This window comes from Pogonomyrmex barbatus, unplaced genomic scaffold, assembly GCF_055798465.1.
Source record: "Pogonomyrmex barbatus isolate J1 unplaced genomic scaffold, ASM5579846v1 scaffold20, whole genome shotgun sequence".
NCBI lineage: Eukaryota > Metazoa > Arthropoda > Insecta > Hymenoptera > Formicidae > Pogonomyrmex > Pogonomyrmex barbatus.
The window spans coordinates 3,161,697-3,185,722 of NW_028297117.1; the positions used below are offsets into that span (position 1 = coordinate 3,161,697).

Below are 24,026 nucleotides of genomic sequence, written 5' to 3' on the forward strand. Positions count from 1 at the left end.
TGACTTTACAAATAGAATTTCGTAATTTACCTAAACTGCGTATAATGATAGGGGCCATTTGTGCCCGCTTAATTGCATTCTGGGACAGTTGTTTTCTTGTATACCACCTAAAGTCAGTCCCTGTTGGTCCCTGTTGATAGACCTTGTGTCTTTACGAGCCCCTCGCGGTTAAACTTCGGGTAATCACATAGTGAACAACATGAGCGTAGAGTCACCAGAGTAATGAAGAATATTTAGGTGAGAACAAGATAGTGTGTACACATTTTCTCGACACAGTCGCAAGAGAAAGATTCATGAAATGTCTTGAAAGAAAAACCAATGAAACCCTTCAGATAATCTGCTCCTTAAACGAAAACCCATCTTGAAGTAATGTTACGTTAGATACGTTAGAAAAAGGTACATGAACAGTCTTTATAGCTTCGAGTAATTAGCATTAGTTTGTGATCTTCGAGTGATGAATTGAGCGAGATAATTTTCTTCTAAATAGTGCATTCAACGTAAGAAATAGTTATTAAATAGAATTTAAATCCAAGTTGTTGCGATAAAACAAAGGAATAGCTTGCGTTAAGCACGAGTTATTTTATGTGAGTGATAAAGTATTTTTGTTCGTGAAAAAAAAATGTTTAATTGAACGGAATGTATTCATTATATATTCATTCGACTACCGTTTGAAAATAAGAAAAAGCAATATATAGTATAATATTTAAAAAAAAAATCGAGAAAGTTATGACAATCATATAACGTAGAAACGATAATTCAAAGATTGATAATTTTTAATAACGGTAATTTTGGAGTCGGAATTTATTTCTCCAATATAATTTTTAAATAGATAGCGGGAATGGCTTTATTATTTTCATCCCATTTTGATAATGAACAATTTAAAGCTTACAAGGTACAGGCATTTTTGAAGCATTATTTTTTAAATATTCTGTTTGTGTATATTTAGCAGCGACGAGATATTCGAGCATACGAAAAACCAGACGTTGGTTTCCGTCATTGAAAATGCACGGCGGTTTACAGCAGTATATTTGCGGTTTGCGTATCGAATTCACGTTAACGCCGTGAAGGCTAACCGCGCTCGTTAAGTATTAATGCAGGTAAATTCCCTAGAGGAGGGGTGAGATATGTACGGCGTTAAATTTAGTTCCCCTTTGGAAGCTTTGAGATCCGTGTCTTCGGTGACTTTCCATTCTTCTCGAACTTACACGATTGCTTACCCACGTCAAGTGCATAGTGGCGAAACAATAGCATCCGAGAAACGCGGAAGCGCGCTATTTTTCCTTTCATTATCTTTTCTCCCCATGCAGATAGATATCTTGCAATCCATTGAAAATTTATCAATTCTATACTTATCAATTCTATCCTGATTTCGAAAGTGGAATAAAAAATGGGGAGCAATATGTAGTTTTTGAGGGGCTCCGTGTCGTCGTTTTCTACTTCATTTAATTATAAATTTTATTCCTGTTGCGCATTATGGTGATCATCGATTTATTTTAAAATTAATGATTTATAATAATAATTCTTTTTTTATTTACATGTCTTTAACTTGAACTTGGTTATTTATAATTAATTTCAAAGGGAAGTAGAGAGATCGAGGAAGGATTAAGAAAGATTGTTTCGTGTATGTTACGTAATTTTGCAATGAATGTAATTTATCATATATTATTTATTTGTAAAGAAAAGCACATTGTTTGTGAATATTTAAATTTCAGAATCAATTTCGAATCAGAATCAAAATCAATTTTCTTTGATACACGTGAGTGTTACATGGGATGTGATCATGTGCCTCGCAACCTTCATTTTCGTAGCGATTGGTCAAGACCAGAATGGTACACACGCACGTTTGAAACAAGATCGCTTCCAGTCCATTAATCGGCATCACTGCGTCGGTGTGCCCTCGCATGCACCACCTTCAATCGGATTGCATTTCGCCAGTCGTTGCGCGTTCAAAGGCACGTTCGCGCGAAACGTCGAATAAACGCGAGGCAGCTGAAATGAGAGGAAAGGTGAGGAAGCAGGAGGATTGGTATCGCTCGGACATGATTTCGGGGGAGACGAGGCCGAGAGTAGGGGATGGGAGTTAAATAAATGTTTGCCCGCAGAGATATGCGTTCCAATATTTGAAACTCCGGAATTTCCGCGAACCGCAAAATGACATCATACGTTTACCGCACTCTCGTCCCTTTCTCCATTTGTTCGTCCCATATGTGTGGTTTGATTTTTCCTTCTTTCCGGTACACGGTACGCCATCTCCAAATTCATATAAGTTCCAGACACGCTTGTGCACGATGAATTGAAATGAAAACTGGCTTATCCCGTGGTGCAACGCAATATTGATCATATTAAAGAAATTTATTGTTTAAATTATGGTTTTTTTTTTTTTTTTGACTTTATGAAATTTAAGAGACAATCCAAAAAGCCAGTTCACAGTATTATTTATAATTGCATGCCAAAATAATAATAATATTGCTAATAATAATAAAAATAGAACTTTTTAAATTACAGTAAGTTTTATTTGTTTTACAATGTTTTGCATTTTTTCATACTTTTCAATTTTTTGTAAAAGACTTTTATTTTTTTTCAAACCATTACGTAATAGAATTTTAGAAAACGTAGTAATACCTCTGAAACTTTTTAAAGAAGTTGCAAAAATATTATCAATAATAATTTTGGAAACAATAAAACGATAATAATGAAATTTGAAAAGACCGATAATAATTTCATTTTCTTACAATATTATTTTCGTTAATGGTTCTTTGAAAATTTAGGCTTTGTCTCAGCTGGTTCTGATTGGCGATAGCTCATAAAGTGCTAAATTATACGGCCGTACCCAGCTGCGGTCTCCATGGCGAATCACCTATCATTACAATAGCAAGCGACGACAAGCAAAATTCCTTGCCACCCATAGCGTTTGATTTAGATCACGAGAGAAAATCGTTCGTAACAATCGTTTCGCGTAATAATTATCTTGCCCAGTTAACATGGTGGAATACGCATAAAAGTCGAATGATGAAACATAAGAAGAACACAGTTTCTATAAATTCGCAAATCTAGCATCTGCAATCGCATCTAAAATATTGCAGATGAAAGATCTTGTCAGGTAGATATATTTCGATCGAATTTATGTAACTTATAGATGCAAAAGAAGGAGCAAATACGAGGAAGATAGCCAACTTTTGCGTGGGTAACGAATCGTTTATCTTTGTGGTAATGCCTGGCAACTATTCGCCCACGCGGACGAGATACTGCCGCATATGTTATTCGCAATATTTCTCACGCAGGCTGTTGCGCTTCGCGCATTCGCAAAATTAATTTGCGTAGCTGCATTCTAGACGGTCATCCATGTCTCGTACATAAAGAGGCGGGAAGAGAGTTTCGTGCAATAATAAATTGAAGAGTTCTTTAGAAAGAGAGGTGTTAAATGGCTTTTTAGAATTTTATAAAAATTAATAAAATTACTTGCTCGAAGTAAGTAGTATTTAATTTAAATGATATCTTATCAATAGTTTTTTTATAACTAGCCGAGATATATTTCATATATTCTATTCCATTACTATTATCTTAAAATGTTATTTAAATTAAATTTTATTATTATTATTATTTAAATTTCTTATTATTGAATTGGTTTTTTGTTTTTTTTAATTTTTTGAATATGTTCAGAAAATATTTCTTTGTCTTATAATAGACTTATTTATTGATTACTAATTTTACCATTTCAGCTTTTGCTGAAAATAATCTAAGAAATGATCTAAGAATTTGATTCATCTTATTTTTGTCTCTCCGAAGACAAAATGAAACACACACACACACACACACACACACACACACACACACACACACACACACACACACACACACACACACACACACACACACACACACACACCCACACATCGATCATGTCCGTTTTCATTTGTATTTCTCCTCTAGAAAATGAAGCTTGCTTACCTGGGTCCGTTTTTCCCAGGAAATTAATCAGCCACCGGAGAAAGTAGACGGTACTGCTAGAACGTCGAAACTTATCTCAATTCCTTGCACGGCGTACTTAACTGAAAGGAGGTCCCAACGGACTTTACCTAATAAACTTCGTGTCATCGCATTTCCCTTACGCGCTCTCTTATCCCCTCTAATTCTCTCTCTCTCTCTCTCTCTCTATCTGTTTTCCTCTCTCTCTCTTTCTCTCTCTCTTTCTCTCTCTCTCTCTCTCTCTCTCTCTCTCTCTCTTTTCTCCTTTCTCTATCCTTCTACATAAACTTATGTAACCTGTTTGAATATTCGTAAATGCCGATATACCGGGTGTATATAATTATAATAGGAGGTACATGTATCTGCGAATATAACAGCTGAGGAAGAAGAAAACGCTATAAGAAAAGCTACATAGTGGAACGGAGAATATAAGTAACAGAGAAACAGATACTCTCCCAAGGGTTCAATAACCAGGCACAATAAGTCGCTAAACGCTCGGTATAGACGTCGTGATGAGTAATCAGCTTCCTACATATCAGCTTCAAGATCATTAAGGTGTATATACACATACACATGTATATTTATTCGAGTTACACACGCTTCATGCGTTAGCATATTATGAATCCGCTCGCAAAATTTAACTTCTTCCTAGTCATCAATGCTGTATGTTGTAATTAAAATTTCAAATTATTTTTAATATTACTTAATAATTAGTTTATACTAATAAATGAGAAATATACTTTTTTAGAAAAAATCAACAAAAAAATTATCTATTATATTTATTTTAATAATTGAAAACTAGAAAGAATTTTATATGATGTATTCTGTCATTATTATTCATATTATTATTATATTGTAAAAAGTCTTTACATATAATATGCTAATCGTATGAAATAGTTATGCATATTGTAATAATTGCATATGGAACGATTTGTATTGTTATCTTTGCTTAAGGTAACAGGTATTTTGCATGACAAAGATGATCAGCCTTGCTGGAATCCTATAATTTATCTGACCTGTAGTGTAAACTATGCTAATAAATCGCCTCATTAATATCGTCGCAGGCTAATGTGCAGTGACATTAATGTTATTAACAGGGACGGTCACGGAACGTAAATCAGTTCGAATTGTGATATAAATTGATTAAGTAAATGAATTACGATCATTAGGTCGTCCAAACTTATCGAGTTTCGATTCTTTGGTCAAATATTCCGTATTTAATTTTAACGAATATTGAGTTTTTTTTTATATAATTTTTTTTTATTATTTGTATATATTGTATTGCTATTAAAAATATATCAATTTTACATTTAAATGATTTTATTTTATTTTATATTTTAATTCTTATAAGCATTTTCAATATATATTGTTCTTTTATAACTTTCTATAAATATTTACGATAAAATTTAAAATAAATAGATATATATTCTAATACAATAATGAATAAATTATTTTGCAAAATTGTATTTCTATTTTTAAAGCATCAGAAATCTAAATAAGCAATGTTTTCCTAGCGAAAAAATTAAGATTTCCACAGAAATTTGCGGTTTTTTATAAGAACTTCCTCGAAATTACGTGATTAAATTAACGAGCGTGTCATTCGAGGATTTCGAAAACCGGTGACTCATGTTGTTCTACGTTTAAGAATAGAGTTTACGCATTGCATACACGATCGTTTAATACGCTGTTGCACGCAAGAGGGTTCAGGAAGTCAATTGACGATAAATGAATTGCATTGGAATATGTTGAAACACCTATGTTTCGTAACACTTTTATTTAAACTCGTATTAATTAAACGGTTTTTTAATTGGAATTTTAATTACATTTAATTTTTAAATTTCTACATAAATTTTATTATTAACTCATTACAGTTGATAATATTCATAACACAATTTTTGGCAAAATTGATCACTTAACAATTTTATATGTGATAATAGTTTTTTATGAGGAGGATTTTTTAATGAGGAGAGGTGCGAAATTACTTGTCCTAAAAAGCGGAGACTTATGAACAGTTGGCGACCCAGCTCGGAATAAATCGTATAAGTGGGTTTCGAGATCTATTCCCAGGATATTCGGCTGGGCATACCTCGCGACCGGCCGTTTTCGCGTTTTATAAATATCTGTTTGCACGAGCGAGATGTTAGGTGCGACTCAGCGACAATGAGTCAAGCGACACATTATTATAAATAAATACACGTCACAAAAACATGTTACAATTTAAGATAAAGTTGCGCTATAAAATCGTAGCGTTTTACTATTATTTATAAAAATCATTATCTTATTTATGTTCAACGCAGACAGATTTTGTATTATAATTTGCAATCAGCTTTGTTAATATGAAAAAAAGTTTCTATTTTTCCCGATGTTTTGATAAATTAATGTATTTTCTTATTATCTTATATCTCTATAAATTGACGGTTACATCTACTATCTAACAAAGAGATTTTGCAACGCGAGATCATTGGCATAAGATCGCCGGAAGAAAGGCGATTTATGGGAGAAATCCGTTCCAGGTCAGGGTTTCAAGCTGTTGCTCGATCTTCCGACATACATGTGTAAGAAATCTTACGTAATATGACACGATCAGACTCTCTATCGTGAACGTTTAATTGCCGTTTTGATGAACACGCTGTTCAAGACATCTATCTCAATTGAATTATTCATTTTTAATTATGGCATAATATTAAATGCACAATCGTTTCGAACAGATAAATCAGATTCGGAAACATATGTATCCATTACATTTATGTGCACGAGTTTCGATCGGAAAAGTGTTTGCCTACTGAAAAATTTCTTTTTGCCTATTTCTTACGGTATTAACGATTTTTTTGCTTAATTTAGGTTTATTATTTTTTGAACAGAATAGATTCTGACAAAATGAAAATGACGTGTAATACATATTCAGATTTTTTTAAACAGATTTTTAAATAAAAAATGTTTAATATATAAAATTGTAATTTATTTTAAATGAATATTATATATCTAAAATTATAATGCATATAAAAAATGTAAATAATTAGAATAATTAATTATATTTGTGATAAATATTTTCATAATTTAAAGAAGCAATTTAAGTTTAGAGAAAATTTGTCTTATATATTATTTAAAACTTTAATAATTAGAAATTATGAATTATTACATATTTATTTTTTATAACATCGAGATATAAATTTTGAATTAAGTAACTGTTCCATTAATTCCAGTTAATTTATAATAAAGCAATTTTTTCTCTTGTTTAATTTTATGATTAAAATTTTAATTTATTCCGACGTTTTCATTACATAAATATAAAAACGAGATTAAAACATTAAGTTTCTTCAGCAAATATATTTTAACTTTTTTTCTAATAATGATTTTCAAGGCAATTTGAAAAAATATCACAAAGGATTCTTATCGATTTCTCTCAGAGAAATTGCACAGGATTGGAATTTCGTGTTGCTTTTATATGGCAGACATATAGATATTCGACCATATTTCAAGGACTTAATGTACTATCTTTCCAATCCAATACTTACGGCATACGAACGAGATTCTCAAAGGAGAACCAAAATTCACCAGTACATTGCATTTCCCAGATTATATCGCACTACTTTCTCTTTATTTTTCTATCTCCGTAGAAATTTATATATTTAGTCAAAAAAAGTTTTTGAGATATGCAAAATTTAAATTTATTTATTTTAATTTTTTACAATTGTAAATATTTGGATACCAATAATATACAACATATAAGAGTCGTTTTAGCTTGACTTACAATTATTATTTTTGTATTTTGTTATAAATTTTTTATTACAATACTACTACTTTTGCAATTGATGATGATATTTTTATATTACGTGATGGCTTTATTTACATAATTTTTGTACTTGCTGCTATCGAAGGATATCTGGATAGATCTATTCGGAATCTTTCCAAATAGATGATATGTTTTTGGGAAAAATATGTTTGTACGTATTGATCTACTTGCAATTTAATGGAAAAACGCCGTATCATACATGTCAGAGATCAGAAAATATTTACTCGATTCACACAATCAGTAATCAGCATTCTTTGGAATTTTGTATGACTGCGGATAATATCAAAAGATAAAAGACCGAGAATCCTTGTTTCCAGCGCATGAACTCTCTTTGGGACGCTTTAGGCAATATTTCAGAACACTTTAACTGCTTCTTTTATTGCTAGGTAGAACTAACTCCTACCTGATGTTGTCTAAGCACTGCCTCGTAAACTATATGTCGTCCAGTCATCTGACAAGTCGTAACTTATGATCGTGCCCGTGTGTTAAAGACTATCTGTTTTTAGGTTCTTCCTTGTTGGCAGGAGCATGTCTCATACATATATCGTAACGTACTTTCTAACTTGTTTGATGCAATTGTTGAAGCAATAAATGATTATATATTTAAATTCGTATCTTGATTTTTAAAATTTTATTTATATCTGATATTTATTGTTTTATCTAGCGTTTTGTTTTTTGTAGGGGAAAATGTTTCATATTAATGGATATTGGACATATATGAATTAATAATATAATTTGTGTACTTTGCAAATTTCCCCAAGCACACACACACACACACACACACACACACACACACACACACACACACACACACACACACACACACAAATATAATTTATATTTGTTTATTTACAAAAGCTGAAAATTATAAAATCTGTCATAAATGCCTGTTTACAAGAATTTTATTTATTATATTCGCTTTTACCGAGTTGAAAGAAACAAGTACGCTAAAATAAGAAAAGGAAGCTCGTAACAAGTTTAATCGCTGGTAACCCCAAAGACTCGAAGCTCGAGGATTGAACATTACATCCGTGATCGGCTTGCACCACGTAAGCTCGAGAGCTTTCGGATTTAGGTACACTGCTGGAAACAAATGGTCTCCGGGATCAATGGCTCGCCGCATCGGCCGGTAATTACGAGCTGTTACCACGCAAGAGACGAGAGGGAGGGTAGTCCGTGGATCAGGCGTTGCCTCGTTACACAATTAAATTTACGATCGACTCGAACGCGATCGGACGTTTGCCGGTAGCATGGGGGCGGTTATAAATTGCGGAGCGCCGGTTTGAGTTATACCCGATTGGTGATGGTCGATTAAGGTCGACGACAGGAACTCGTATATTTCGCGCAAGGAACCCTGCATCATTGGATGCAACAAGGAAGATGCAAGAAGACTATTTTTCTGAATTTTTGAAAGAAAGAAAAACGATTTAACATTCACAAAAAAAAAAAAACAACTTTTCAGTGACTGGAATTTTATAAAGAATAATATATTGTTAATATCATATAAATAAATTTTATAGTACATGTCTTAATAATAATTTTAGATAAATGAAACAATACAAAATATTTATATGATATAAAAGGAACGTCTCGTTTAGCCTCGCTAAAATAATTGCCAGTATCGTTAGCCGAAATACATTTGCTGAAAATTTACGTATAGAAATTATTGCCTACAAATCAAATACATACAAGCACTATTGCGCACAAAAAATTAAAAAATTAAGGGATGAAGCACAAACGATACTTTCAACAGTTAATTTGTAGGCTAATGGAGGCTCTTTCAACATAAAATGAACTTTCAGCGTTTCGATTACAGTTAATATTATTTTATGTGTTTCTGTGGCAAAAAGTTTCATAATATGTCAATATGTCTCTTAATTTATTAAACATATTTTTAATGATGACATAACTTCCTTCATAAACCATTTATTTTACAAATTTTACAACAGTAACATTTTAATAAATTGTTACTTTTGTATTAAACTTCTTTTTTTATTGATATTACTTTTTGAGGAATCTGACAAGAAGCGGATTTGTCGGAGGAAATAAATTAAGAAGACATAGAACAAGTTATCCTACGTGCAAAAATGAAGAAATGTCAACAAAAGAAATAAAAGTGACGGTGCGCATTGAGACTAACTATTCCGCGCGGTTAACTCAAATAAGGAAACTGTCTCACCGCAAACCGTAAGAAGTTCTGAAACTTTTCCAGAATTTCCTGGAAGGGAATCCTGCAGAACTCGATATACAGGCGCTGCAGGCATTTTACGGAGGCGTATCTGGTCGCGGTCGCAAGCAAAAGTGATAGAAAGAAAAGTGCGACTTGCTCTATTCCGTGATATCCTGTTCTAAAACTTTGTCGCCGAATTTTGCTAGTTTTTTTCAATCAATTCTAAAGTTACTACTTTTTTCTCCGAAAGTTTACGTATTTTGTTGAGAGTTGAATAATCAAATTACGTGCGGAGTTATCAACATTATCAATTTGTGCAGTTCATAAATTCACAGACTAGTAAGCTAATAAATTTTGTAGCTTGTGTGAATGTGCATAAAATATAGAGATATTTCAATTTTTATTAAAAAGATTTAAGATATATATATATATGTATAGTGAATGAAATATAATGAATTGATATAATTTTTTGAACTATTTTCTTACTTTCTTTTTACCTAAAAGAAATTTTTCTATTCATTTTATTAGAAAAAAAAAACAAAAAACAAAAATAGTGATTATTTTTGAAGTTAATTGTTAACATATTTTTCATTAAGAGCTTGTTTCTTATCATGTGCAAGAATTACAGGAATACAGCATATTCTCGTCTTTACGCTCGTCTAAGCATTAACTAATTTCGCGATAACCGTAAGGAGATGCACCCGCACTGCAGGCAAAATGCAACCACGAGTGCACGTAGGTGCATCGCTATATTTGCGCAACTGTTTGCGCGCTATCGTTGAGCGCACAGACTTGTCTCTGCAGCCGACATGTATTTCGTGTGGGGTATATTCGGCAGTATAACTCCGGCGATTCGGTAGTTTGCGCATATTCATGGAAATGCTCTGACATAGCATATTGTATATTCGTTTCTTAAGTCGAAAAGCTTATCGCATTGTTCCTCGCAACGAATTGTTAACAAGGAATTGTCATTATCATTTAATGGTTTTTTTTTTTCATACTTATGAAAACATACATATTTCAGGTTTAGAGAATTTTGATTGCTCGCCTAAATTAAGAGATTGCGATATTATTAATCTTATCTAGTAAATTTCATTTCTGATAAGGTGTCTATGAAAAAATTGTAAACTTTATTTGGAAATATTACAATATTTAGAATATTATGTGTACTTGAACATGAGTACATTATAAAAGTTTTTTTTACTGTGGAAGTAATTTTTTACTTAATTACTTAATTTTTATTAAAATTATACAAACTTTTTTTATCTTTATTTCTCTTTCTCTTTCTCTCCGTTCTTTCTTTTCTTCCCTAAAATTTAATAAAATAAAAGATTTATATTTAATAGAATAAAAAATTTGGAAAGCATTTATTTTGTATTATAAAAAAATATATTTCCTTTTTTCTAGTTGTCTGATATCCAGATAAAAAATTATCGTACATTAAACTTCTTTGTGTTGTGCTTTTCGATCTTTCCTTTTCGATCTTTTCTATTCGATCTTTCCTATTCTACTTCTCTTTTTTTTCTCTTTTTCAATTGTCTTCAATATCCGACTTATGCTGAATTTTCTATTGGGTCGTTTCTTTAGAAAATAACATCTTTGTATGATTGTTCGATGAAATTTTATCGTCTATGCTCTCTCTATTTCAGAATAAAGCATCTTCTAACATGAGAGAAAGAGCTTTACGAATGGTCCATTACTTGGAACATCTGAAGCGGATTCAAATCTTTTGTTATATCAATATTTACATAGAATATTGGAATAATGTATTATTTTTTATGAATAATATTATAAAATAAGATTTTTATTAAAAATTTTTATCAGAAAATGACACAAAGATGTGTTTCTTATTTCGGAGATTAGGATAAAGAAACGACATTGGATCATTTGCAATAAATTTATTCTATATACACGTAAATAATAAGATTTATTTATTATCTTTCTTGATAAACTGTATATTTTCTTATTTCTGAATCCGTTACGATGTATAAATACATTCAAATACTTTTCTTGGGATCTTAGTTTTCATTCTGTTTTTTACGTTAAAAAGAAAAATGAAAAAGTCGAAGAAGATGGAAATGAAGCGTATCTTGATCGCGTCGATATTTCGCACTTTGTAAACGGGAATGTACTTTTATCTAGTTGATCGCGGTAGAGAACCTTTCATTTTGATTTCAATCTCGATCTTGTTCCCTGCCAGAAGGAAACGCGACTACTACCCCGTGAAATGCATCCGCTTGAGATATTTTACGTGCATCGTAAGTCATGTGCACTTGCGCGTTCATTTGCGTTTCCTTCGACTAGAATCTTGACATATTGCTAATAAGTTGCGAGAGAGTTTCTATACGATGAGAAAAAGAGAGAGATTATTATAGTATGATATAGTTGAAGTTATTAAAATGATATTGATTAAAAGTCATCATTCAGTAGCGATATTTATTTTTTATTGTGAAAAATAGAAATAGTAAATTATAGAAAAAGAGCTATGCAACGATATTGCTAGATTTAAACATTTTTTGAAATTATAAATAAAATTTATATGTATCGCAAAATTAATATAGATTTATCAATTCAGAAAAAAGTATAATTTCGAAAATACTCTTTGATAAACTTTGCAAAATGATAAAAGTATAACTTTATAAAAAGATTCATGGGAAAATAGTAATCAATAAAAAAAACAATGTTGCTATATTGCAAACTTTGCTTGCTGTTTTTTCTATTATCAAAAATTATCAATTATCGTATGTTCCTTTCACCGTAGTCGTTCACTAATCCAACGAAGTGATTTTTTTTTTGTTAGAAAAGAATAGCTACGAGAGAAAAGACGAGACCGCAACGAGCGCTCGTGCAAAGTAACGAGCAGTCCATATAGTTTTCGATATATATCTTTAATCCTAAGATTTACGTAAAGCCAAAGAGTTATGGCCAGACGAAGGCGAAATCTTACGGTAGAATTAAAAGACTTGCGGTTTTCCATAAATTCTGTTACAATAGCGGAACCTTGTTCACTAGCTAGTGATAAAATAAATTTTTCTTACTGCTAACTTGTTATTAATGACAATCAAATGATATACGAATACTATTATGTATTGCGTGCGTGCGTGCGTGCGTGCGTGCGTGCGTGCGTGCGTGCGTGTAAAACACTAATATATTAGTCTAATATTTTAAAATTAATAGGTGGTATTTTATATAGTTTTGTGTCTATTTTATTTTAATTAATTGTACATGTTATAGCACAAATTCTTTTTATTACTCTTTTTATTAACGCTATTGATTATATTGCTATAGTGCTTATTTTTTTATTTATATGTTTTTTTTTTCGTTTATCTCTATTTTATTCTTGTACATTTCGCTTTTTCTCGTTTACTAACTTTCAAAAAGAGTAAATTGTTCTTGTAAAGCGGATTTTATTAATTAGATGATTGCGGAATGAAGAGCTGAAACATGTAAAATTGATAGCTCGAGAAGTTACGCCGTCTCTTACGCCATTCGGTCAAAGGATGCTTCGCGATATTAAAGCGAATAAGATATTTACGAAGCGTCGATCTACGTAATTTTCTACTCTTTACGTATCTTTCAAATCTCTTTAATCTCATTTCTTGAAGCAAGCGATAAATCTTTGCCAAGTAAGTAAATGTTGTATTAATAGTTGAATAATTTATCAATTACGAGAATATTACTAAAAACATGCCGTTGGAATAATATCATAAATATCATTAATTTTTAATGATTCTTTTTCTAAAAGCTTTCACTAATTACTTTTATTAATAAATATTATTATTTAATAATATTAAATATCTTTAAATTAACAAAAAAGTAGACGAAGAAATTATTTAAAATTTTTTATCTTCTTTCGAAATATTAAAAAATTTAAATGTTAAATCAATAATACTAAGTTACAGTAACTGTACTGAATAAGATAACACACATATGCGATTATTTTATTTAATTAAATATATGTATTAGTTCTCTATTTTGAATTTGTTATTTTGCAATTGACTTAAATGATAAAAAAATATAATGTTCAATTTTTGCAATATTCAATTTTGAAAATTATTGTTTGATCTCAAATAATTTATCAATTGTTATTATAGAATATAGAATATGTTTAATATTTGAATATATTTTATTGAGTTAAATAACTTTATTTATAACATGATGAATTATTTTCATGCGATTAAATATGCTACAGTTACTTGCATCGTTTCAACAAACTTCTTGTATAGATAATAATACATTTTTAGTTCTATTATATATTTATTTTTCATGGATACGTGTAAATATTAGATTAGCTTGAATATAATTATGAGCATCTTCTAAAATATAAAAATTCTGAAACAATGAATATAAATTGTGGGATAATATCTGTGATGAACATATACGGTATATATTGCCGATGGGAAAAAGAAGCGGACACGTAACATGAAGCAATTAGCGAGCATAGCTGCATATGCAAAAACACTCTCATTAAATTTCGGTGCCTCTGATCTCAGCGCCGCCCGTTATTTTTCCGACGTAATGCGGACAACCAGCGATTCTATCCATCGCTTCGTTAAATTTATTATGACGAAACTTACACACCGCATTATCTTGAAAACGCACCCCGCGCCTTTAATTCCGGTTACGTGCAATACGCGCCTGTTGCGAGTTTTAATTAAATGTGTCACGTTCGCGGGATCGCGCGACTGATCTTGCAGTTTAAGCGAGTTTCCAGACTGAAAAAGAGAGCTCCCTTTTTATTTCATCCGCCGCTCCATTGCCCATTCTCCTTCCATCCATCCCTTTGCTATACTCCTGTGAGCAGAAATTCAACGCTCGTTTTCTTCTTCTTTAGGAAAGATGGTAAAAAGATTTATCCGGAAAAATATTTTCGGCTTTATAACAGGTATATACAAGTATTATATCAAAATCGCATATATTTTTCCTGACTAGGAATAGTTTTATGTTGATTTATCTTTTACAAAAGATTTAATTAAAAAATTTTTTTTTCATAATCTTTTAATTTCTAATATTTTTCTAATATTTTCTAATATTTCTAATATTTTTCTGGCAAATTTGAAATTTGAAATTCGAATTCTGTTACATTAATTGAAATTAAATGAGACTTGTAAATTGATTGTTATTTATTTATAAATATTTTCAGTTTTTATTTGTAAATAAATCTAATCATAAATTTGTATTAAATATTTTCTATTGTTTATATTTAAAGACTATTTTTGGAAGAACTCATTTGTCTAATTCTAATTGTAATATTTTTAGTTAAAAGTGAACTATTGCTGGGCAGGAATGATATTTGAGGTGGACTATATAATAATTCTTTTGTTCCGTTTAATCTATTTTTGTATCATCCTTTTTATCTTTGTCCTTGTTATTTAAATTTCTTTTTCTATTTTCTTTCTTTCTTTTTCTATTCTTTATTTTTTGTTTGTACTAACGCACGACTCACTGAAATATTGAATTTTAGGATGTCCAAGTTTCTCCGTGTAATATAATACGTAAAATTTCGCAAGAAACTAGTATACAGAATTATATTTATAAATTTTATGTTAAATTTGAAATCATAAATTACTTGAATTTTTAAGGTTATAGTGATAAACAAGATAAACAAGAAATAATGCGATATATTGGCAATATTAACTTTACTTATTTATATTTATTTTTTTAACATGTTTTATTTAATATTTTTTATTTTTTTGCAACATATTTCTCCAATGGCTAAAGAAATTTAGAAGTTCTTTTTCTTAATATGATATGAAATCACAAGAATCAATGCTTTCGCAAAATCTTTTAAGGAAAATTTCGATATTTTAATAATATGCATTAAATTTTAAACTTGTTTGTCTCTATTCTTTCCAAATCTTGTTTTTTTTTTTCATATATAATATACATAATCTATATATTTAAGTATATTCTTTTCACAGAATTTGTAAAACCTGTAAAATATTTTACATTACGTTTGCTTAAAAGAACTTCTGATTCTTAATTATTTTAATCTATAAAATATATTTATTTAATCATAAATCTGCAATAAGGTATTAGAAATAGTATTAGTAATAGAATAGTAAAGTCAAATTCGTGATTGCATATTGTTGTGAAATTAATATGTTTTTTATAAGTATATTTGTTTTTTTATTTTTTTTTAGAACTTGTGTATATAAGCTTCTAATGACGACGTTATAAACGGTTATAAACGAAGAAACTATTTTCTGTAATTTTATGGACTTATGCGATAGATCGATAGTACACTAGATTTCCTAATACAAATTAGATCATTTGTTCTGCTGGACTATCCAATAGGAATCTCGCGTCCTGTATTTTATTACTCGCGTTCCGATTCATTGATCTAGGACTCGGTATAGTAACTTTGCAGTTATTCCAGATAATTTATTATTTTGCTTTGCGTCATATCAACAATATACTATCATCTTGAAAAACAAGATGAGCCAATATTCCATGACTGAGAAGTAAAATAAATGTAATTGAAATTATATATTGATGTAATTTTGAAGAGCATTTTATATTTAGCATGTTATATTTATCTATAAGAAATTTAAAACAAAAATTAAAAAAATCTTGACAAATCTTATTTTGCACATTTTTAAAATTTCACGCAAATTTGAAAATCTTATATATTGCAATTTTTAAATATTGATACTGTTTGTAAATTTCGATAAGAGAAATTTGATTTTCGCTACAAGTACACTTATGTTCTACTTCAGCTGATTTATTTATCTTTGAACTTACATAATGAAAGCATTGTGCATGCTATCGGACAATGATTTGAATAATCGGCGATGTTGTTTTTTGTGGAAGAGTAAAAAGGGAAGGTACCGAGGAAGAAGGCGATCGTGCCGGAAGTAAGCGGGCAAGCCGGACCTCCGCGATCGATATCGGAGATCTTCGAGATAATTAAGTTCGCGAAAGGACTATACGTTTCGCCGATGGGTCGTTAGGCTGACCTCTAACCATCACACAGCCATCACCAAGGGATTCTGGGAACCACGGACCAACGACACGTCTTCATTAGCCTTTCATGAATGTCGCTCGTATCACTCATTCTCTATCTCTCTCCGTTTCTAATTCGCTTTCTCGTTTAAACGGAACTTCCTCCTACTCTTAGTTCCACGTGCGGTTCACTAAAACGCGTTCATGTTATGTACGTGTTCAGATACATCATCCACTGTGTACTTTAATCGCCAACAGAATTGAGCCGCTTTTAGGGACATAACTACTGGAAATGTGATAATAGTGGCAAAAGATCCTTATCAGATTATTCCGACAACATTGCGTTGTTTGCAGGATCGCTAATAATTTTACAAATATTTTTTGATAGGCTACCATTTATTTCTTTCCTCTTAAGCATATTATATCGGATATGTTAATTACGTAATATTATATTATTGTATATTGATTTACATTTTCAATTTAATAATTAGATAATACCGATACAAAAATATAATCTTATTGTCCTCTTTATCGGTAATAAACTAAAAATGAAATATACTCAAGATTTCCTTGGGATACAGAACAAATCTAATAGAAAATTATTATTTTAAATTACGATAAAAACAAATTACTAATTGTCTTAGTAAGTCTTGTCTTACACTCTTACTATTATCATTTTTATATTTTAATGAAATTACTAGTAATTTTACTAGTGAAATAGTTTGCATTTTGCATCATCAAAAATTAACGCCATTGATAATGTACAGTTAGTACCATATTATATTTGAAAACTAAACAGATTACCATCGCAGTTGGAGTATATTACGATCCAGATACTTCCGTGTTCACGAAACAATTCCAATCATATCGGTGTTCTAAGCTGTATTGAATGCTCTCTTTGTCATGAGAGGTTTCATTGACTTGCGTTTCGCGTGCGGTGAACTCTATGGAGATATAGCTTTCTACATAATTACCTATCTCTGCAATCACACACCTACGTTGGTTCGTCCCTGGATTCACTGGTCGGGTCATGTGCATTTACACGAGCGAACGGTTGGTTGCATCTCGATCAAACGGTGACATGCTCGCGTGCACGCACGCGTGCATAGGCACGCGTGTTCAGGTATTCCTGATGAAGAGGTCGCTGTTGCCATTTGTATCGTCTGTTGCGCATCTGCATCAGCTCTCCCATGAGATTAATTGCGAGAACGGAATGAGAGGGTGAAAGAAGAGGCGTGTTATGAATTACGTGTCGTGTGATTTACCACACCACTTTGCAATAAGCCGAATTTGTAAGGGCGAGTCGAAGATTTTTTTTTTTTTTTTTATTTCGCAATGAAAGTAAGAGTGATGATGAATATCGGCATAAACATGATGTTATATATAAAATATTTTGACACTTGTCACGAAGTGACAAAACTTGAAACTTTCTTACGTATATCATTGAATTAAAAACTTTTATTATCGATTCTTATATAAATCTCTATATCGTAAATTTACATCTTTAATATATTTTCCAAGTTCAGAAATTTTTTCGATTAGAGGATAAGGTCGGTGTAGACAACTTTGACTAAACTTAGATGTGTACTCACTCTCGATTAGCCAGTACATCTTCCAACTCTTTCCGATAGATATTTCCGAAAAAAAGTTTTACAATTTCATAAAATAGATTTAGATGTTACAAGAGGGAGCGGTGGTTTCAAAAGATTTAGGGAGATGTTATCGGAAATTTCCGTGTAAATTCTCGAACCGCGGTTTTTAGAAAAAACTCTATTGTTGTTGGCAGCGTCGTAATATTTCCTGGATGCCGATCGACTCCGTTGTTCTGCATCGGCGCTGCTCTGTAATGGCAGCGTTTTACGAGAGAGCGTATGCATCCGCGAGCGACCATCGGTATCTGGATAACTATATTATACGGCGTATACTCGCGCGGAGAAAAGCACATCGACATAACGGTGCGATCAGCGGTACCTGCTCTTCAAAAAAGTTATTCTACCGGAGAGATGGGCGAAACGAGAGAGCTCAGTGAGCGAGCTCTCAAAGTTTTTTTTTTTTAAAGATCTCTTGCGAGATCGGTATTGAAGATCGCGACGTGATACAGACTCTGAGGCACACGCCGTTAATAAACATTCTTATCTTAACGCGTAATCTAATTACGCGAACACACTTAGATTTTGTCATGTGTGAGTATTTTGCTTATCTCGCTCGCTTTACCGGCCTACTTGTCGAAGTAAAAACGTAGTAAATTTTAATTACCGCGGCAGAACGAGTTAGTAACGCCAACGCTGATATCAACAATATGTTCAATCTTCAAAACGAACGAACAGGTTTTAAATGACATACATACGCGTGGATGAATGAAAAAGCGAATGGATATATTAAAGAGATCAAGATCAATTCTTTTTATATAAAATGTTTTTAGAAATCTCTTTATTACTTTAAAAATATTTATATAAATATGTAATTTTTTGCATAAATTTTTACAAATGTATATTTATGCAATATAATTATTCACTAGATATTGTATTTCATATGCATGTGTGTTTGCGCTTATACAAATCTGAATATTCATGTGGAATTTTCAGCATACGAATCATATTCTTTACTCTAAATATTTGTAAAATTTAATTAAAAATTTCCAAAATTTTTTTCATACCATAATGTCATAATATTTTATATTTATTTATATTATACCGTAATATTAAAGCATATTTATTTAAAAAAAATATTTTTAGAACTTAAAGTTATTTTAATATTTATTGTTAATGTGGTTATTGGTAATTATTGTCAAAGTTATTATATCGTTTAATATGTATATTGAAAAGTGCAAGTAAAACTCTAATTACATATAATTATTAATAGATTTGATGATAAAGTGTTAAATGTTTTGAGAAAGATAATTTCCAATTAACGTTTTAATGAAAAGAAATAACATTCTTTGATTTCATGAAACTTTTTATGATGCTTTGATTAAAATTCGGTAGGATTAAAGGAATCATTTAAAAACGTAGCTGTTTAAATTGGTTCTTGTCGCACTTGCGGAAAGTTTTTTCAAAATCCCCTCGGAAAGTAAGAGGAGGAAGGTATTTTGCGACGGTCAAGAGGAGTATCGTTGAGGTAGATCGAATAAATGGAAGGTCGTCCTGTTTTCAAATGTTGGCAGGCAGCTTGAACTTTGGTTGAAGTTGAACGAGTGGCAGATCCATAGAAGTCTCGGTCCACTTGGAAGAATCTTCGCGGTCGCGTTTTTCCTCTCTTCCTTCTCACTTCCCTTTTCCTCCTTCGTCGACGATTCTCCCGCGTCGTGACTCCCCGCGGCGTGTTCCCACGCCGAACTAGCGTCTTCACCAGGAGTGTTCACCAGTACCGTGGTTGATTACGATTACCTACACCCTCGGTCTCAAAGAGCTCGCGCGCTCTCACCCAGCCTCTCTCTAGGCTAGGTCAGTACCGCAAACGTCTCACTTGCACGCTAACACGCATTCGCGGGACCACGTGTGCAGCAGCACCTCCTTGCCAACGTGCCATAGTAGGGACCGAGCATAGTGACCTATGACATAAAATCGATTGTTTATCGATAGTTAAAACGTCGTCGTAAAAATCGCAACTCAATCGCTTATATTGCTCGATATAAGCATAGAGGAAGTTATCTGTTATATTTATTTATACTCTCTTACAGTTAGAATAAAACAAATATATTTTTAAAGAAAATGACAAATACATTAAGATAAAAAATGACAAATGACAAATTAAACAAGATAAAAAATTTAAAAAGCAAAAGAATAATCATCTAAACATTTGCGATTTAAAAATGTCATATAATTTCTAAGGCTTCATGATATTTTATTATAAATAGTAATGAAAATAACCGTATCAACAATAAAAAAATTATTTAGAAGTCATAATATTTTTGGAATGAACTCGATGTTAAGTAAATTAACTGATATTACATCTTAATCTTTTTAAACGATTTAAATGATTGTACGTAAAATATGAACAAGGATATATATATATATATATATATATATATATGTACATTATTACTTGAATGTTCTTTTAAACGAAAAGCCATCAATAAGAAAGGATTGACAAAAATCTATTTTATAATGTTAAATATTCTGAAATAAATAAATAATTACTTTTTTATTTATTTTATTTTATATTTTATTATTATTTATTCATTACATTTAAAAGAAAAATACACTTTAATATTTCAATATTACATTTGAAAACTTAAACATTAAAGCTGTAATTTCTAATTCTACACAAGTAATATATTATATTGTTCTAGAACTTGATGTAAGACAGTAAGCACAGAATACGGTATTTGCATATATCAAACTTACTTAGTTTGTAATTCCAAGTACAGTGGGGTGATAACATCAATGAGAACTGCACGTAATAAAGGAGATACCTTAACTAGTTGCCTTTGATGTAACAAATGATGTTTGTCGATGTCAAAGCAGAGTAAACCTATTGACTTCGTCTACTATGCACGTCGGTACAATCTGTGCTATGTCCATACTCATCTTGATTAATTGCAATTTCATTTTCCACATAACTATCCTTTGTGCACACATCGAGGGCCATTATACTATAAATATATATATTCTAAACAGTTTTGAAAAGTTATTAATGCACGATAAATTTTTTAATTAATCTGAACAAGTTTAGAAATTTTTATTTTGAGAGATTACAATTTATATATATATATATTTTTTTTTATTTTGAGAGATTACAATTATATATATGGTATATAGATTGTCCATTTTTATTTTCCATTATATGCATTCTTCTTATATTATTAAAATAAATTGAAAAGGTGCCACGTGAATAAGGGAGCGAATAAGGGATCTATAATCGTACGTATTTGTTTTATGTTCTTATCGACCACTTGATCCTTTGTTGTTTCGATGTTTCGCATTGCTGCAATCGTACGTGCCGATTGCACATGCATGTGTGCTCATTCGACCACCCGTGATCGTCACTAAACATGATAATACCCACGTGTGCAAAACGTCGTTTCTTCCTCGATTTGATAGCGAGCTAGGCTTTTATTTCAAAGGAGTGGTTACTGAAACTTGTCCAGAACGGTTTGGTGTTATTTCAATCTTTTCTTAGAGTATAAGTTAGAAATTTATAAGTTTACAGTAGATTCTATAAAGATTAATAAAACATAACGGATTCCGTTGATCTTTATGTATATATTGAAAGTAACTTTCTGATTTTCCCCCTAAAGATTTTTTTATATAATGAAAATTATTTCAGTCATGTACAGTTTTCTTGAGTCTTATCTCTAAAGACGATAATTTCACTTCTTGTAAACCTGTTAGAAATCAAGTGTGTTTTCTTCTATTAATATAATAAATTAGTTAATAATAGAAATGCAGAAATGTTGATTGGAAAATAATATGTGAATAAAATTATATTTTACGTCTCTAATTATTAAAACGACTATTATTCATTGCATTCTTCCGTCATAAATTCTGATGATATAAAAATATAAATATTGTGTCAAGTGTTTTTTTAAAGGAAATGCTCTTTGTTTTACAATGTAATGTATTGCCAAGGCGGCAATATCGATACGGCCTACGAATTCAGTAAACTGATTTATTTCATCTCCTTCCTTTGTCTCGAGTTGTTACCTTCAAAGTCGCGTAGCCAGCGTAAATTTTTACAGCCATGGGTACAAATTGGCGCACCGATTCTCATCTTCTTGATCGTCGTCGTCGTCGTCGTTGCTGTCGTCGTCGTTGTCGTCTTGGTCGTTTCATGTCCAGCACCGACGCTGCTGTCGAGAGAGGCTGTCCCGTAAGTGGGCCACTCACCTGAATACTTTGTGGCAATCAAGACTTGCTCTTGAAGTATGGGACAGCACGAGAGCGGAGGAAGGAGCGACAGGAGCAGACGAACGGGGAGAACAACCGGACAAGAAGAAGAGGAACGGAGACAAGCCGAGAGGAAGACGGAGAAAGGAGAAGACTCGTCGCTCCTTGTCCGTCACCGGTCAGTCGTTCTTCAGGGTGCTCACGGTGCGCTTCTCTCGCGATCGATCGAAATCGCATCGCGATTTAACTCGCGGCTCAACTCGCTCGCAGGATGATCAGTCTTAGGGCAACTAGGCCGGGATCGCTTCGTCCTCCGCATTGCGGAAGGGAGTTCTGTCCTGTTTGCAGGTAATTTACATAACTGTTTCGACTGGCCGCTCGATCACGGCTTTGATGAGAGACATTGACATTGAAGAGTTATTATTACGAGTCGAGTTACTCAATATCCATGAGCAATATTTTTTATCTGATATTTATCATTATTATTATATATCACGTGATTCTTTTGCAGGATTAGATTCGGTTTAAGGGTTAATTTTTCTCTCTAATATAATTATTAGCGCAACGCGTAATGTAATGATTTTGTTTCGTTGCATCAAGTTATTATTATGCATCGATGCTTTATTAACGTTTGTCCTAAATTAGTAAATAATTTACATAATCAGGGTTCAAGCCTAATTTACATTTTGCATTTATGATAATTTTTGTTATTGATTAATATAATGTTAATTTTTGTTATTAATTAGTATAATTATAATACACATTATCAATTCGTTGATTCGCTTATTGTGCTAATCGCGCGTCAATATATGCGATGATCAAAGTCATTTGAACTAGTTAGCTAATTGATTAACGTTTCTAGCATATTATGCGATTCTAATCGCGTGTGTGTATGTGTGTGTGTGTGTGTGTGTGTGTGTGTGTGTGTGTGTAGGGCGTCGATATAAATTTCGCAGTTTCGGTGGGGGTCGCGCGTCCGCGTAAACCGAGACTGGCGTAACCGGCTATTAAACTTACACTTTATATACGCGTTTCGACCGGGAAGAAGACGTAAGAGTTGGATGATCGATCGCTAAGTGGCGTGCACCATAAACGAGTGGAGAACATGGGACATGGATACGGGTAAGCGTTACGGAAGGGGGTTTGGAGGGAAGCGCACGAGACCGTGTCAGGAGCACGCCTCTTGAGAAATAATTAGTTTGCCCGTCATTAGAGAAAGATTTATCGAGATGGTGTGCGGAGGTCTCGCGGCTTCCCACACTTCGTCTTCGTCTTCGACCACGCCGCTTGCGCGACTGGAGGGATCTATCAGGTCAGCAATCCA

At 31.9% G+C, this 24,026-nt stretch overlaps 1 protein-coding gene across 9 annotated transcripts in view; it reads left to right on the top strand.

The window, feature by feature from the left end:
- LOC105427070 (Formin homology 2 domain containing) overlaps positions 1–24,026 on the top strand; it is a 152,693-nt gene that overhangs the window by 68,017 nt on the left and 60,650 nt on the right. The gene's annotated exons all lie outside the window — the stretch shown is intronic.